Genomic DNA, 9804 nt, shown 5'->3' with positions numbered 1-9804 from the left:
GACTAACTTTGCACTTGAAGGTTGCCCGTTCACTTACGTTTTAACAGGTCTGACGCTACTATGCGCCCCGGCTGTATCTAGGCTAACGGCTAACATGCTAACTATTATTTTTATGTCACTAGTCACTTGAAACAAATTTAGGACGATAGGAGACAGGTTGAAATAAACCAAAATTTCCCTTTAAGATAAGATTCTGTCCACTGAAGATGAAGGTGACTGTATGGAAGGGTTTCCCACAGATTCATTTATTTATGGCGGCACGCCATGATTAAAACATCTGCTGCCACGTTTTGGTTTTCTATTTTTGGAGCTGGACCATTCAGGTGTGCTGTTGGCATATGCTACATATACCATTTGGTTGTTCATTATACAACTGGGGGCAGCTGTGGCTCAGAGGTAGAGCAGGTCGGAAGATCATCAGTTCGATCTCCGGTTCCTCCAGCCCGCATGTTGAAGTATCCTTGGGCAAGTTGCTCCTGATGGCACACTAGGACTAGAAAAGTGCTCTACAAGTGCAGTCAGTCCACATTCTTACAGCGCGGAGCGTACTGTGGGTACAGGCGGAGCAGCAGAACATCATGCCCGGTGAAAAGGAAATTTAACTGTTCATTGCGCTGGGTCTAAAAGTTTGCTCCTCTTATCCATCAATCTGATCTGATCAGCTGTGATCAGATCACCCATCAACCCTGTGACTCAAAGCTCCTCAAACTGCTGCTGGTGGGAAATAAGAAGAATTCCACCTGCGGGAAAGCAAAGAGCAATTCGCACTAATTATCAGGCAACAGTTGAGATGGATGCAGTGTCTTTGACCAGATTGATCACACACCTTGAGCAGTAGACTGAAAACATCACGAAGCACCACTGATCGCCATGGGGAGTTCTTTCTTCCTATCAGACTCTACAACTCATCAACAGAGACATGAGGAGCTGAAGGTGCCTCCAGCCTCCATTTCAGTTCTGGTCTGCTCTCCCTCTGGGTGCTTTTCGTCTCCTCGCCTCTCTTCATCACATCTTAGCTCCCCCCAGGGAGGATGTGAGAGAGAGATGCAAGGAAGAGAAGCGTAGGATACACCTGTGTTTCCCCTCAATAAGCTCCTCAATAAGCCTCCTCTCTTCATGTCTCCTTGAGGTGCATTTTAGGGATTGGAAGATTCTCCATGATGGCGAGGGGGTCACAATTTCATGGTCATGGGAGGAGAGAGGACGCAAGGAAGCATAAGTTAGAAAATGAAAAGGGTCTCTGGTCACAGTAGGAACACAACCTTTCCTCTCTGGCAGCCAGGCCTGTCAATGTCTGCCTGCTGTACTTAGTGTTCTCCTCAGTTTTCAATCAGACACTGAAGTCAAGTAGGTTGCCAGGGTGTGCTGGCTGTTTAGGGCTTGACAGATTTGCATTTTTTCCAGGGATTTTGTTCGTTCTTCCCAATAATCTTTCATTTTTCTTTTTCTTTTATCATTATTTTGTTGGCTCTGATTTTCTCTCTCGCTATCTCCAAATGAAGCTTTATCTCATCTTAGATCTGGATGAAAACCTCTCTTAATTTTTACAGAAAAACGATCTAAGATTTGCAAACTTCTCTTTCCGTCTTTAATCATTCAGCCTGAACTTTGTAGCTCCATGTGAACCCTCCCTCTCTCCTTGGCAGACTCAGCTGCAGTCCAGTCTCTGTGACGCAGGTTGAGACGTGAATGAAAAGAGGCTGCTGGGTTTTTTTTTTGTTAGGTTATGTTGGGCTGAAACCCGCCACTGGTGTTAGAGTACATTTCCTCTGCTGAGCAGCACAGTGGACAGGACCGGACGCAGAGACAGGCAGACCCCTGCGGTCAACACTTTCAGCTGGAGTTAAAAGCTTTTGTACAGGTGGAGAGCTTTCACATCCACATACTGCACTCTGTTTCCTCCTCCTCCATCACCACTGTTATCCTTACTCCCTCTTTCATCGTTGTACCTGTGTTCATGTTCTTTCCCATGTGTTTTCTCCTTATACCCTATACTCTATATTCCTTTCTTTCATCTACAACACATCACTACCTCTTCCTCTCGCCCCCTTTTTTTAACACAAACATACAGAGATCTGGAACCAATAAAATTATACTACAAAGAAGTGTTTAAGCCACTTACACTTACGCTCACACTACAAGTGACAACGAAACAGCATGACCAGCTATATTATCGCAGAGCTGTTGCTTGCTATTTAAGTGCTTGTTAAGGTAGTTACATCAAACATAATTTAAAGTTTGTATTTGGTAAAAACATCTATGCTTCTGATCAGTGTCTGAGCACATTTTTAACACTGCATTTTGCCATCCCATTGCCTCCCTGTGTGCACAGCAACGCACATAAAGCTAGTATAGCATTAGCTAACTTAGCTAAAAACACAGAACCACAGCTGGAGAAAAAACAACATATGATTGGTTGACGCTTAACCGCATCATTAGAGCGCTGAAAGAAGTTGAGGCCAGCTCAACTTTTGTTTGCAGCACGTCACGCCAATTCGCAGCGACAAGTGTCAGGCGTCAGTTTGTAGCTCCGTCAACAAATCCCATGAGAAGACCCAAACCAACAATGTGCTCTGGCTGTTCTCATGAACTGTACGTATACCTATGGAAAGTAATGCACCATATTTTGTATGTATCCCACATAATCATGAGCCGTTTGTGTGTAACTGATGTAATCATGACGGCATCATGTGAACAATGAGCTGTGGGGGTAAATATTGAAGTAGTCCATGTCAGGAGGCAGCTTGGGGTGGAGGATGGGTCACAAAACAAAGGACTTTCCAAAACACAACTTCCCAGCACAGGACCATGGAAGCATGGGAAACTAGGTGAACTTTTTACGTTTTAAGGTATTTCGTCACCATGTTTCTTTTCCTAAACCTTGGCCTCTAGTTTCCCGGCGCGGCGCAGGGTGGCACAGGGTGGCGAACCCTGCGCAGAGCTAGTTTCGAGCAGCACAACCCGAGGCTCGCTCAGTTTGGTAGTTTGGCAGACCGAGGTGTGCTGAGATGGGTGTTGCGGCCCAGCAGGGGGAGGTGTCAACAGATCCAGCTTGGCGCAGTGACAGTTTCGTGCCAAAAGGCTTCGCCGAAGGTGTGCTAAAAGCTCGCCAGCTGAAACCAGGTCTACTGTCAGCGCAGGCGGAGCGCAGCCGGTGTAGTGGAAGTTTGGCTGACCGTAGGTGCACTGCGCCTCCGCCTTGCCCGGTCTGCGAAACTAGAGGCCATTGTCTCAAACAGCTGGTCACCATTGTTTTTATCAAATGTTACTCAAACAGAAAGAAAACGGGACTATTTCCAGCAGTGGATTAATCCACATTTAGTGCTCCACTGAGTGTTTATGTAGGAACATGTCACGTGTGTGCAACAGTGCGGCTCACTGATGTGTTTGTTTTAGTCTGATGATAATGAAGCTCTTTGGATCAGAGGATTATCTGACATTGGATACACACATTATTTGTTAGTAGGGTATATCCCAACAGGTCAATCTTTAATTGTGATAACTGTGGGGGGAAAGGGTTATAACCAGGCTTTAAATCATTTAATGCGTCCTTAAACTAGATCCAGTTTGAGATGTTTTCAAAGAGCTGTTCCTGTCCTCCATTTTCTTCTGCAAACAACTGAAATCCACACATATCAAAGCAGCAGTAACATTTCTCTCCTCATGTCTACGTTAGCTCGCCTCTCCCCCTGCCTCTATGGTTGAGTGGAGGTTATTGATTGGCCCTGTCAATACAGGCCTGCCTTTTAACTCAGTTAACTTTGTTTATGACTCGACTTAAACGCCTGGTGCTGCTGCTGCTGGTAGGAGGGGGAGAAAAACAACAGAGCACATCTGTGTCCCCTCATTTCTGTGAATTAGAGGCCACTGATTTATTAAAAAGATGAACGCTGAGCTGTAAAATATATTCAGATTCTGACAAAAGATAATCAAATGACAAATTAACATTTTTACAACATATCAATATGGAATCTTGGAAAACATAAATCATGTGATTCCATTTTCTTCTTTTGAATAGTTTTCTTCTTAGCTTCCTTACATTGGATTTTGGTCTTTTATCTATTTGTTCTTAAAACTTATTTTGTTGATTTTTTATTCATGTGACTTTTATTATTGCTTGTGTTTCCTTCATATCTTTTATTACTGACTTTTTATGTCTTACATGAATCTATTTGAATTGCCTTTTGTTGAAAGGTGCTACAAATAAACTTGCCTTTATTATTTTGTCTTGAATTACAACTGAAATCTCAAACTTTATGTGCATGTGTCTGCACTGTTTCATTATTTTAATTTTTAATGTGTTGTTTAATGTTGTTACTTTTGCATTTATATTTCTAAAGCATTTTAAGGTGTATGAAAGAGATTATTCATAAATGCTTAATGGACTGAAATCAGCCATATTTATTTTGGGCAACAAATAAAGGATTGCTGCCATGTGAGTAATGATGATTATGATGATGACTCTTTTATTTTAGAGGAGTTACACTTGAAAAATTTTAATATCAATTAACTGTTTTAAATTATTTATCTAGTAAATTTATGTAATCGAACAAAAGAAGATACTTAAAGAGACCATTACACCACAGGAAATTGTGACGAACATTTTATAGACTAAATGATTAAACTATTAAACAGTTAATAGGAAAAAAATGAATCAGCAGATGAACTGATGCTGAAAATAATACGGTGCAGCTTAGTTAGAAATGTATTTGCTTTGACATTGAGTTTGGTCGCCTCCTACATGTAACCCCTCATGAACTTTTTGTTGGGTTTGTTCATTCCCTCCACATCAGTCAGACGCCTGCAGCTGTACTTCGCTGTGACATTCAGCCACTCAATGTCGTCATCTAAACCACTATATAAATGTGTCTCCCAGTGTTCCCAGCAGGGCTTGCGGACTGGACCCTTAAGTACCGGCTCCTCACAGAGATAATAGACACTCCTGCTGCTTCTAAAGCCACAGAATCTGAAAACGACTGGAGGTGTGTCCTCTGGTCGATATTAGCACACAGAGCTGAGGTTTAATAGCCAGCACGGTGGGAGAGATGGACTCTTAAAAATACTGCAGGACAGACACAGAGTGTGTAAATACAACAGAACAGAAAACAGCAGGAAGACTGCAGAGAGAATAGCAGCAGAGAGATTTCTAAAAACCATCTCCAGCCTCTGTGGTGAGTTAAAGCTGAGGCGTGAAAGAAATGGTCTGGTGGGAAATGGAGGAACTGGAAACTGTAAATTAAAAGGTCAAAAGCTTAACCAGCATTCATATCACAAATATTCCAGCATGCAACAGTGCTATTGTTCGAGAAACCAAAACAATCACATCAATTGTGCAGAAAGTGTGTTTCCGTCAGATACAACACAGTGAACATAGAGTATGCAGTGTCAAACTATTTTCCTATCCAATCACTTCACCCACACATTCAGGGATGAGCTGATCTAATTTGATTGTTGTGGGCAAATAGAAAATCATGTAACTGGTACAGTTAAGCTGGATTTATGCTCCACACGAGGAATTCCTGCTGTAGATACCTGCGGTGTAGGTTGACATTAGCATCCCCAACACTAGCTGCCCTGCCTCAAGGGCCGATTCACAAAAGATATTACGCTAATGATATTACAGCATAAACACGCCAATAGCATTTTGAAGCTGAGTGAAATTTGCCCTATTTTCTGATTGAAATGATCCATGTGGCAAAGTATGTGTTGCCTTTCCTCCAAGAACACAGTAGGCAGAACAATTACTAAGGAAAAAAATATAGCCCGCAATCTAAAGGTCTTGACCAACGGGATGCAAAACGTCAAGCTGTTCGGAGAGTCTGGGTGCAACACCTCTTATAAATGCCCTTCAAGTACCACCAAGTCTCTGGAGATACTCATAATTTCACTGCTACTGCGTGTAGCTGTTAGCACTGATCTCTGTGAACTGGACTGTTTTTCCAGTGAGGCTCATTTGCATAGAAAAGGGACCAATTCTGCACCGAAATTCTGCATATTACCACATTTAAATACGTGCAACAGAGGCACCAAGACACTATTTGCTTTGAAGAGCAGTTAGGGGTGCAGTTCATCCGTTGTGCATGCTTTGAGAATTACACAGGTTTTTCTGTCTTATTTGTGCAGGTTTAGCAGCCTTGAAAGATGTGCAACCCTTCTGTGAAAATACCCACGAGTGTTCAGTTTATTAGGTACACCTACCTAAAACTAAACTTAGCAATAAAGCCTCCCTCCGTGAAGGTTATAATATTTAGTTTAGATTCAACTTCATGGACATTTTGGCGGCTGCAGCTACCCCCACTGATGTAAACAGGTTGGACAAAATACAACCCTGATTCCAAAGAAGTTGCGACACTGTGTAAACTGTAAATATAAACAGAATGCAGCGCAAATCCTTTTTCGGCCAATATTCAATTGAATAAAGTTCATAGACAAGATATTTAATGTTCAAACTGACTAACTTTTTTGCTTTTGCAAATATAAACTCATTCTGAATTTGACGCCTGCAACACACTTGTTTGCCGCCGTGTTACATCATCTTTTCCTTTAACAATACTCAGTAAGTGGAACTGAGGACACTGATTGCTGAAGTTCTGAAAGTGAAATTCTCTCTCAAGATTCACAAGCAGGCCCAAAATTTAAAGCCCGTCTGTGTGGAAGAATGGGCCAGAATGCCATCTGAACACTGTGGGATGTCGGCATTGTAAAAAAAGGCTTCTCCAAGTATTAACTACATTTCAGTTAGTGTGTTCAAATCTACTTTTCCCCTTTACTGCACATACTTTGTATGGATTGAAATGTTACAATTACTTTATTAGTGTAGTTCTGCTGAGTTAATACCACCATCTGCTCTAAATTTCATGTACATAGCTGGGTTGGAAATATCTTCATTGAAAAGAAATTGATATGTTGAATACTTATTTCCCCCAATAGAGGTTTGAAAGGATTACATTTTAAATCAGGGTTGTAATACATCTGTCAGTATAACACAACTGAAAAAACTGAACATTATAACCTTCACTTATTGCAGAACCTGGAAAAACTGGCAAGTGGAAATGAGTGTATTTCCAACATTAAGTGTGTTTATTTTCTTTCATTCACTCACCTCTCACAGTAGTGAGAAGGTCCGTCTTGTTTCATGAGTGAACATGAGAGTATCCTGTTGCTTCATCCACTGTGATACAGAGTGGAGCTCAGCTTTGCTAGACGTGTTACTAAAGAGAGGTTAAGGGCCTCTTTTTAACTTCTGCTAGTCTTTAAGTATCAGAAACTTGTAGGAGCAAACACAAGCAGCCAAAGCTGACCAGTCACAGTCTCTATAATTAGCTTCAGATATCAATGTACTGCACACTATCTTCTTATTTATTCCCATCATACTTACACGACTGTGTGTTTGCCTCAAAATATTTTGTTTACATAATAATTCTCTATTATACAACAGCAGCTTGAGCAAAATCTGATTAAGACCATCTGAAATCGGCCTGTCCAAACATTTCCAAACAACCCCACACCCTCAGCTTTCACTGGAATTCAGCGAACTTCAAAAGACCCTGAGATGTAATCTTGAGCTCAGCTCCACCCAAACACATACAGGAAGGTCAGCCTCTCACATCTGCTCTTAGACTGTGAATATTACTGTGTGTGTCTGTGCAAATTAACAAAATGTCTTACCTGAGATCAGACAGAGTCACAGGAGGACAGCAAACATGGAAGAGAAGAGAGAGAAGGCAGATTTGTCAATTTAATGACTCCAAAACATACATTTTGACATCACATTGTACTTGCACCAGACTTTGCCTATATGACACAGCTGACTCTCAGTAAGCAAGTAACTAAACTTTACTGATGTATTTACTTAAAGTGATTCAAGTGATTCAACATGCACTTCACTATTTGTCTTAAGTCCCCCACATTTGAACATTTGCTGTCTGGTTAGAGCTACAAAGCCATGAAAAACATAAGGATTTTTCTTGTAATTATGACTTCCATACCTCATAACTATTACCACAAAACCACAACATCTGTATATTGTGATGAAGAGATCCATATCTTATCTACAGTGTGTGGTTGTTGGAGCTGTTGCGTGAGAAATCTTATGTGGATGTAGGTCGTTGTGGCAGTTGGGCTGGTTCTGAATGTATTCTGTCATTCGTATAAGTGTCTCCAAATCACATGAGCTTACGAGACGCCATAAATTCATAAAAGCCAGAACCAAAATGCTGCGTACACACTAGGGCAGGGCTGTAGTCAACCAAAGAAAATCTTGGTCGACTAAAGTCGTATATAATCTTCAACTAATCGATTAGATGTGGGAAGAAAAAAAAACACTAGTCGGCAGTGGAGGACTCTGAAGTTTAGTTGATTCAAAACACACATTAAACACACATTAAACATGGCTTAATAGAGACAATGTCAAACACAAGTACACAAATCAGCTTCACTATAACTCGCAGCATTCACAGACAAACACTTGTCTTTATCTGGACACATTTCCCCCAAAAATACAACATGCTAACGTTATTAGCACAAGTCTATGGCATTCTACATTGTATAAATTAGCCTAGCGTCTAGCAATCTTTTCCTCTTCTCATATAAAACCAGGGACAACAGCAACATGTAACAAAGGTAACGGCACATAATTTGGCTCCATAACAACTCACAAGGTTCACTGACAAAACAACTGTCTGATACTAAACACGTTTTCCAAACAAATACAACATGCTAACGTTATTAGCGCCAGCCTATGGCGTCTTACATTGTATAAATTATCCTAGCGTCTAGCGATCTTTTCCTCTACTCATATAAAGCCAGGGACAACAGCAACATGTAACAAAAGTAAGAGTACACAATGTGGCTCCATTACAACTCACAACATTCACCAACAAAACAACTGTCTTATACTAAACACGTTTTCCAAACAAATACAACATGCTAACGTTATTAGCACCAGCCTATGGCATTTTACATTGTATAAATTAGCCTAGCGATGAGCGGAGATTTCCTCTGCTCATATGAAGCCAGGATAAATCCCGAAGTATAAATCCCTGAAGGACAGATCACACCTAAGACATAAAATGCTATTTTAGTGGAGGCTTTACTGTCTTCACAATTTATTGTTTCTTATCTGTGAAATACAATTAAATACAAGCTTCGTTTCCACTGAGGGAAATGGTGTCAGTATACAGAAACTGACAGGAGGTCTGCGTCACCGCGACGCTAAGCGTGAGGGTGGGCGAGTTCAACTTTCTGTCAACAACAGGTAACTTAGCCTGTCCCCCCCACCGCAGGAAATAATGGATTAATCCTGGAAAGCTATTGATGTAGCACTTTTCTCCTTATGAAAGTAACACGGCGATTATTTGACCAATGAAGAGCATATCGACCAAATAATCGACCAGTCGACTAGGAGACTACAGCCCTATATTTTCATACAGAAAAAGCCCAAAAATAAAGAAACAGCTGAGCCAAGCTTTCACAAACCGATCGTCAGACCATCACTGAGTACAACAAAACTCATAAACACTGGTGGCTGTGTTACCATGGCAAGGCAAGGCAAGTTTATTTGTAGAGCACAATTCGTACACAAAGTAATTCAAAGTGCTTTACAGAACAAGAAAATGCATTGTCAGAGTAGAGGCCTGTCTCACATCTTCAGAAAGACTGTTCCAGATTTTAGCTGCATAAAACTGGAATCCCGATTCCCCATGTTTAGTCCTGACTCTGGGCACCAGCAGGAGACCGGTCCCTGAGGTCCTCAGAGTCCGAGATGGTTCATATGGCACTAACATGTCAGAGATGTACTTTGGT

At 41.3% G+C, this 9804-nt stretch overlaps 1 protein-coding gene across 2 annotated transcripts in view; it reads right to left on the bottom strand.

The window, feature by feature from the left end:
* dbn1 (drebrin 1) overlaps nucleotides 1–9804 on the bottom strand; it is a 176484-nt gene that overhangs the window by 81660 nt on the left and 85020 nt on the right. The gene's annotated exons all lie outside the window — the stretch shown is intronic.

Source organism: Epinephelus moara, chromosome 3 (genome assembly GCF_006386435.1).
Source record: "Epinephelus moara isolate mb chromosome 3, YSFRI_EMoa_1.0, whole genome shotgun sequence".
NCBI classification, from domain to species: domain Eukaryota; kingdom Metazoa; phylum Chordata; class Actinopteri; order Perciformes; family Serranidae; genus Epinephelus; species Epinephelus moara.
This window is presented reverse-complemented; position numbering and strand designations above follow the sequence as displayed.